Source organism: Liolophura sinensis, chromosome 6 (assembly GCF_032854445.1).
Source record: "Liolophura sinensis isolate JHLJ2023 chromosome 6, CUHK_Ljap_v2, whole genome shotgun sequence".
NCBI lineage: Eukaryota > Metazoa > Mollusca > Polyplacophora > Chitonida > Chitonidae > Liolophura > Liolophura sinensis.
This window is the reverse complement of record NC_088300.1, coordinates 5,795,733-5,801,973: the sequence shown is the minus strand read 5'-3', so window position 1 is coordinate 5,801,973 and position 6,241 is coordinate 5,795,733.

The following is a 6,241-nucleotide window of genomic DNA, read 5'->3' as shown; positions in this document are numbered from 1 at the left end:
TTTGTTTTGCTAGCTGACGTCACACGACAAGTCATTTCGCTGAAGCATTATGGGAAATTCCTAGACCTCGAGCAGACGTCAAAATGTCAGGCTTTGTAAACGCGAAAAATTGCTCCATATTGTCCGACTGTGAACTTGTCATTATCAAAAAGCAAGGTGAATGTGTTATAATCCCGTTTTTTTTAAAGATTCCAAAAATACCGCACCGACTTGAGTATATATATATATATAGGCAGTTACATAAAACTACCTGTTGGCCACCTAGGCGTAGGCCTATGATTATGAGTGTGATCCCTGAGGAACGCACATTTTATGGACGCATATAGAGCCTAGGCCAAATATTATTGGTCTCTCTTCCCACCCCTTCACCGCGTAAGCCTGTGTAAATTCATAGGCCTACGGCTAAACAAATCCAAACTGTGTTGTATTACTTGGTGCAAACCAATTTTTTCATTATGACTCAAACGGAAAAAAAATTAAGATTGTGGAACGCTGTGCAGGTAAGCTACGTGTAGATTCGACCTATTAGCCTCTAAATTGCACCTGCAAATTTAATATATTTATTGTAATATGCTACTTTTATAACCACGATACACTCAATGAAATCTGTAAAAAGGAGCTGTGTACCATTATAACAGTTAGCGTAGGCCTGTATTGTAGGCCTACACAGATTATATCGATATTTATACGGGCCGCCCTTCTTCGTGTATAGTCCAACGCTGCATGTAGCTACTATATCTATAAAGACCTATCATAACCAAGAGCCAATTCAGTCAAGCCTTTTCTGATTTTAGTCTCAACTTAAAATAGGATATTAGAGGTGAGTGATTGTGGTGGGAGGTGGAGGCTGGAGTGAATACGGGGTAAAAGTTTGACCACCTCATACATGTTATATTCAGACAAGTGTGTCAAAATTTCAACTTCCACGCTGTTCCGTGTCAAAAAATAAGCATTGCAATAAAGTTTCAGATTTGACAGAAATGGCTTCGTGGAATCGGCCTCATGTAGCGCCGCTATCGACGGATATATTGTAGACCGTATAGGCTTTACTGCAAGTCCTGTACCATGACCACATTTGGCACAAAAATACATACGAGACGTATTCAGATGTCATCAGTTAGACATGTAAGACAAAAGCGGCGGTTATATGCCAACCGGAACTGCACCGTGTGTGTGTGTAACATTTGTGATCACTTTGACGACTGTTTACGGAGGAAACCGAGCAGAGCTTCAGAAACGAGCAGAGCCAATATTAACAGGTATACATATCTGGTTATCGCCTTTGCGTATAAATCCACAGCAAACCAAGGCATGTATGCGTGCATCCAGAATATTGGATTAGAACATGGGACATGATGGAAGTTCATCAAGATTAAAGTATCCAGTAGTTGCACATATAAACATATATAGGCCAGTGTAGGCCCTATATATGTCACTTCGACATATTAATCACCGTTTCGTTGTCGAATCCTTTTGTTGCATCCTATTCCACTTACACTGCATGTATCCCTGAATTATTTATTATATAAACATCAAATGTATAAGCTTATATTTATGTATTTATTGCATTGTTTAACGCCACGTACACTCAATGATTTGCACTTATACAATGGCGGTCATGCATGCAGTTTCGTGGGCAGTCCGAGGAAACCGAAACGAAAAGTGGAAAAAGACAAACAAAAAAAACCCATTTGTTCAATTTATTGGCAAATTTAAATCCCTATTTTCCTATACTGGTGGAAAAGAAACATATGGTCTTCAAGAGACCTAACGTGGGGAAGGTCTGCCAGCAACCTACGGATGGTTTTGGGTTTCCAAACGAGTTTGTCCGCGGTTTCCGCCCATGCACAATAATGCAGGGTCACTTTCACAAAACTTCGTAAGCTATATTTCTACTAATTATTCTGGAGTTTTCCGGTTTGGCGTAAAACTTTAATAAAGTAAATGAATAAATTTAAGCAACGTACAATTGATTGACTGCGCAGACGGTCCCATATTGGAAAGAAAACTCCAGTGGTTGTATTGGCCCGTTTCAGGGCTAATTCAGTATAATTTTATAGGTTTACACAGAATAATGCCTTCAGAATATGCTTGAATGAACATCTTGCAATCACGCAAAAGGGTTAACAGTTACAACAGATATATCTCATATGGCAGACAGGCTTCGGTCAGAGTTCATTGCTTTTATTTGAGAAAAACTCAGACTTGGCTATTATTTGTGCTACATCATGTATGACTGTATCACACTTTTAATCGCCACCAGTGTGAATGTTGAAAAAAGAATCAGAATGAAGATATGGACTTAACGTGGTATGCATTAACGTTACACCTATACCTGTAGGCCTATATGCTTTGGCTTTTCAGACAGGATGTCCATCGAGTAACATAAATAGGGCCTATATAGTTTTGTTCAAACAATTTCCAAGAGGGAAATTGCGACAGATTCCATTACTGATCTTTCTGGAAAGGTGTTAACGCAGGTAGGCCCCATGTAGTAAACTCGAACCGTTACATGTGGACTTCGTGTTAGTTAAAAATTCTGACTTCGTGTCAATCAAAACTGGGCAATTTTATTCAGACTGTTAGGTCTAATTTGGTTTACGGTGTATAACCCGAAAACAAAATGAAGAAAAAATCTTAACTCTGCCATATAGCCAGTATTCATATGTTTGTAGCAATGACCAACGACAACACGCATGCTTGTTTAACCCATATAATATGCATGTTTGGAGCCGAAATAGCCCCCGATATTCAGTATAAGATCTAATTACGTTCACCATGGGCAGAATAGTCAGAAGTATACGTGTATTTAATCGGGCAGGAGAAAACTTGGCGGACCCTCCAAAATAGCAGTGTGTAGCATATACTTGAGGAAACTCGGCCGAACACCAAGAACGAACCAGTGCATTCCTGATGGTTCCAAACACACAGGCCCTTCACTTCGTCGGCGGAAAGCATTCATAAGGTGTATGAGGGGACTTGAGTCTATTGTTCAATGGACAAGCGCCATCAAAACTGGTGTGTAAGGACAAATATCTTCAGTGACGAAAGATTAGCTACCGTTACGCTAGATTCAAACCGCCGCCGTTTTAATGCCAGATGTACAACAACGAGTGCATATTTGGCATATAAGGTAGACTGACCGGCATATAAATTGCTACTGTTTATACATTTACACCAAGCCTGAATAAAAACCTGACTTACAAGAGGCCTTATTTCACTGATTAAATGTGAACATTTGTGAACTTCACACTGTCGTCGCTATTCTGGTTTTATCCTCTGTGTTGCAGTCCTCTATATTAAGAACAACCAAATTTTACATTGTCACGAATACAGGCCCAGTGCTAACCATTCTGTCTATATAGACGGCAGTTAACAGTGGACTCACATATTTATATTATTTTCATTATCAGGAGCATTTTCAGACCTTCCCATCATTGAACTTAAATGCACCTAGAACAAACGTCTCTCTTGAAATGTTTGTTAGGCGACAACCCCGGACTGACTTCAAACCTTTAAGGCATGATAAAGGATTCTAGGTACAGAATTTATCAGGTTTCAGTCTTTGGTAAAGGGTTGTCAGTGATAATTTACACCAATTTAAAATATGGCAAACATGAACGAAGACCACATTAATCTATAAAGCTTAAACTTTTGATCTGTGATGTCTCTGAAAACTTGGAATAAAGATAGTGGATGGAATGTCTTCATTTCATGAAACTTCATCAAGAATTAGAAGACAGAACTATTATTATAGTAGACCTGAGCTATATCTGAGCTATGGTAGATTGCGCTCGGCTCAAATCACGAATTCAAAGATATAGGTTTCTTCACTGTTGGTAAAACAAACTATTGTGGAACAAGTTGGTTCGCCTGCTAGCGCAGCGTAATGACCCAGGAGTCTCTCACCAATGCGGTCGCTATGAGTTCAAGTCTAGCTCATGCTGGCTTTCTCTTCGGCCGTACGTGGGAAGGTCTGCCAGCAACCTGCGGATGGTCATGGGTTTTTCCCGGGCTCTGCCCGGTTTCGACCCACCATAATGCTGGCCGCCGTCGTATATGTGAAATATTCTTATGTATGGCATAAAACACCAATGAAATAAATAAATAAATTATGAAACAAAGAATTTAATTACTGACCTATGTCATTTGTTTCCAACTGTGAGCCATGAGTGACAGACAACTACTGACAAATGCCCCTGCTTCTAAATTTAAAAGGAGACTCAAATGATAAGGTCATTCCAAAGTTTCCATCCTTATGGTAAATGAGCAATGGATTAAAAATCTTCATCATTAAAAATGCCAAAGTACATAAACCTTTGTCGCAAAAGATTCTAATGGATTAAGAATTTTCACAGTTCAAGTTATTGATAACTCCAAGTAGAGATTCTAGTGATATGACAGGGATCATTCAATGGACTTCATAATACTTGGACATGACATTTAAAAGGAAAGCCAACTCGTAACACACACCAGAAACAATGAAAATACTAACATAACTATACCAAATTGAAGCTTCGAAATTAAATTTATTGTGTTTAACCCAAAATAGAGAAGTATACATAATACATACATGCATATATGTGATTTTGAAAGTTAAAATAATAAACAAGAATGAACATCAAATAGAGACCAGCAAATTTGTATTGCATTGCAGTTTTGAAAGTACCCCATTTCTTCTAATATTTGGGACACCTGGTCGACTCATTTTAGCCAATATGTATGTAATTCTAGTAGGAGTACCTTTCTTTTTTTTCACATGGTTAGAACATCTAATACTCATGTATTTACTTTTCCAAAAGGCTGGTAAAGAAATGTAATATTCCACTTTCAACACTTCTAAAATCTTTCCCAAATTTTAGAGGAATTAGGATAGCTCTATGAAAGGCATACAAATATGTATGAAACACAGATTCACATGAATGAAAGACACAAATACAAATATTGCTGCAAAGCTGCAGAATAGTGAGAGGTAAATTTCTGATGATAGAGGTGAACAGGACATACATAGAGCTGACTGCATGTCTCACTTTAGAAAGATTTTTTATCATTTATAAAATGGTTTTACATGAAAACCTGTCAGTGTATTTGGAAAAGTAACACAGGTCAGTGAATACCACATAGATATGAAGTCTTTACAATGTATTTACAAATTATGTAAGATATATTATTTTTATCAAGTTTGTAAAGATGATTAATGGATAAAATCACGATTGTAAAAACAGAAACTCCCAAAGCAACACAATTTACGTATATATTAATGTATCAGAAAGAACTTCAACCATTGTGGAATAAAATTTACAATAAGCAATTTAGAATTTAATTTTGTATCAAAGTTACAAGTATCCATATCATAGACAATGTATTTGACCTAAATATTCAACCAAAACGGAAGCTTTCAGAGGCAGACAAAGGTCAAATAATATTACATATGGCACTAAAACTTGCATTTTGCGTGTAAGTCATCCTACCTTGAAAATACATATACATCTTTCTCAGATGAATAGAACTCTCAGAATTAGGAGAACTAGGTAATTTGTAGATGAATTATTAGACTATTTACAGCACACTAAGCTCTTACACATTGTGTATGTTCTGATACAAGCCAGAGCTGGATGTTGGGGGACTGTTGTGCTTTCAAAATGTACAGAATGCCTGAATTAACTTTGAATCTAAATAAATGAAATATATATTATTCATACACATATGTGCAAATACATAGCAAACTGCTTGAGAAGTGACAAATTCTTTGTTTATTGGTGACAATGTTTTTATGTGGATTCTAAAACCATTTATATCAAGTCAAACAATCATACAGGAACAATTTATGTATTTGATCAAAAGTCAATTTCTAAATACAACACAAAAAGGTTTATATGTAACTTTGAAATTTCTATATAGTAAGTGAACATCCAAATCACCGTTTGTCTGTCAAGCGGTAAAAAAATATCCGAAGTCAAAATTCCCAAAGACCTTTGATTAATATAAATGAGCTTTTAATTAAATAGGCTTTTCCATGGGTCACATGATGCAGTTTTCAAATGCTGTTTTGAAACATTTAACAAATTCATATTTTTCTACAAATGAACAAATAGTACATGGTGAGTGTTGTTAGCCTCTTTGATATCAGTCTTATGACGGGTGTGGTTGGTCTATATGATGTCAGTCTTATGATGGGTGTTGTTAACCTCTGTGATGTCAGTCATATGATGGGTGTGGTTGGTCTATGTGATGTCAGTCT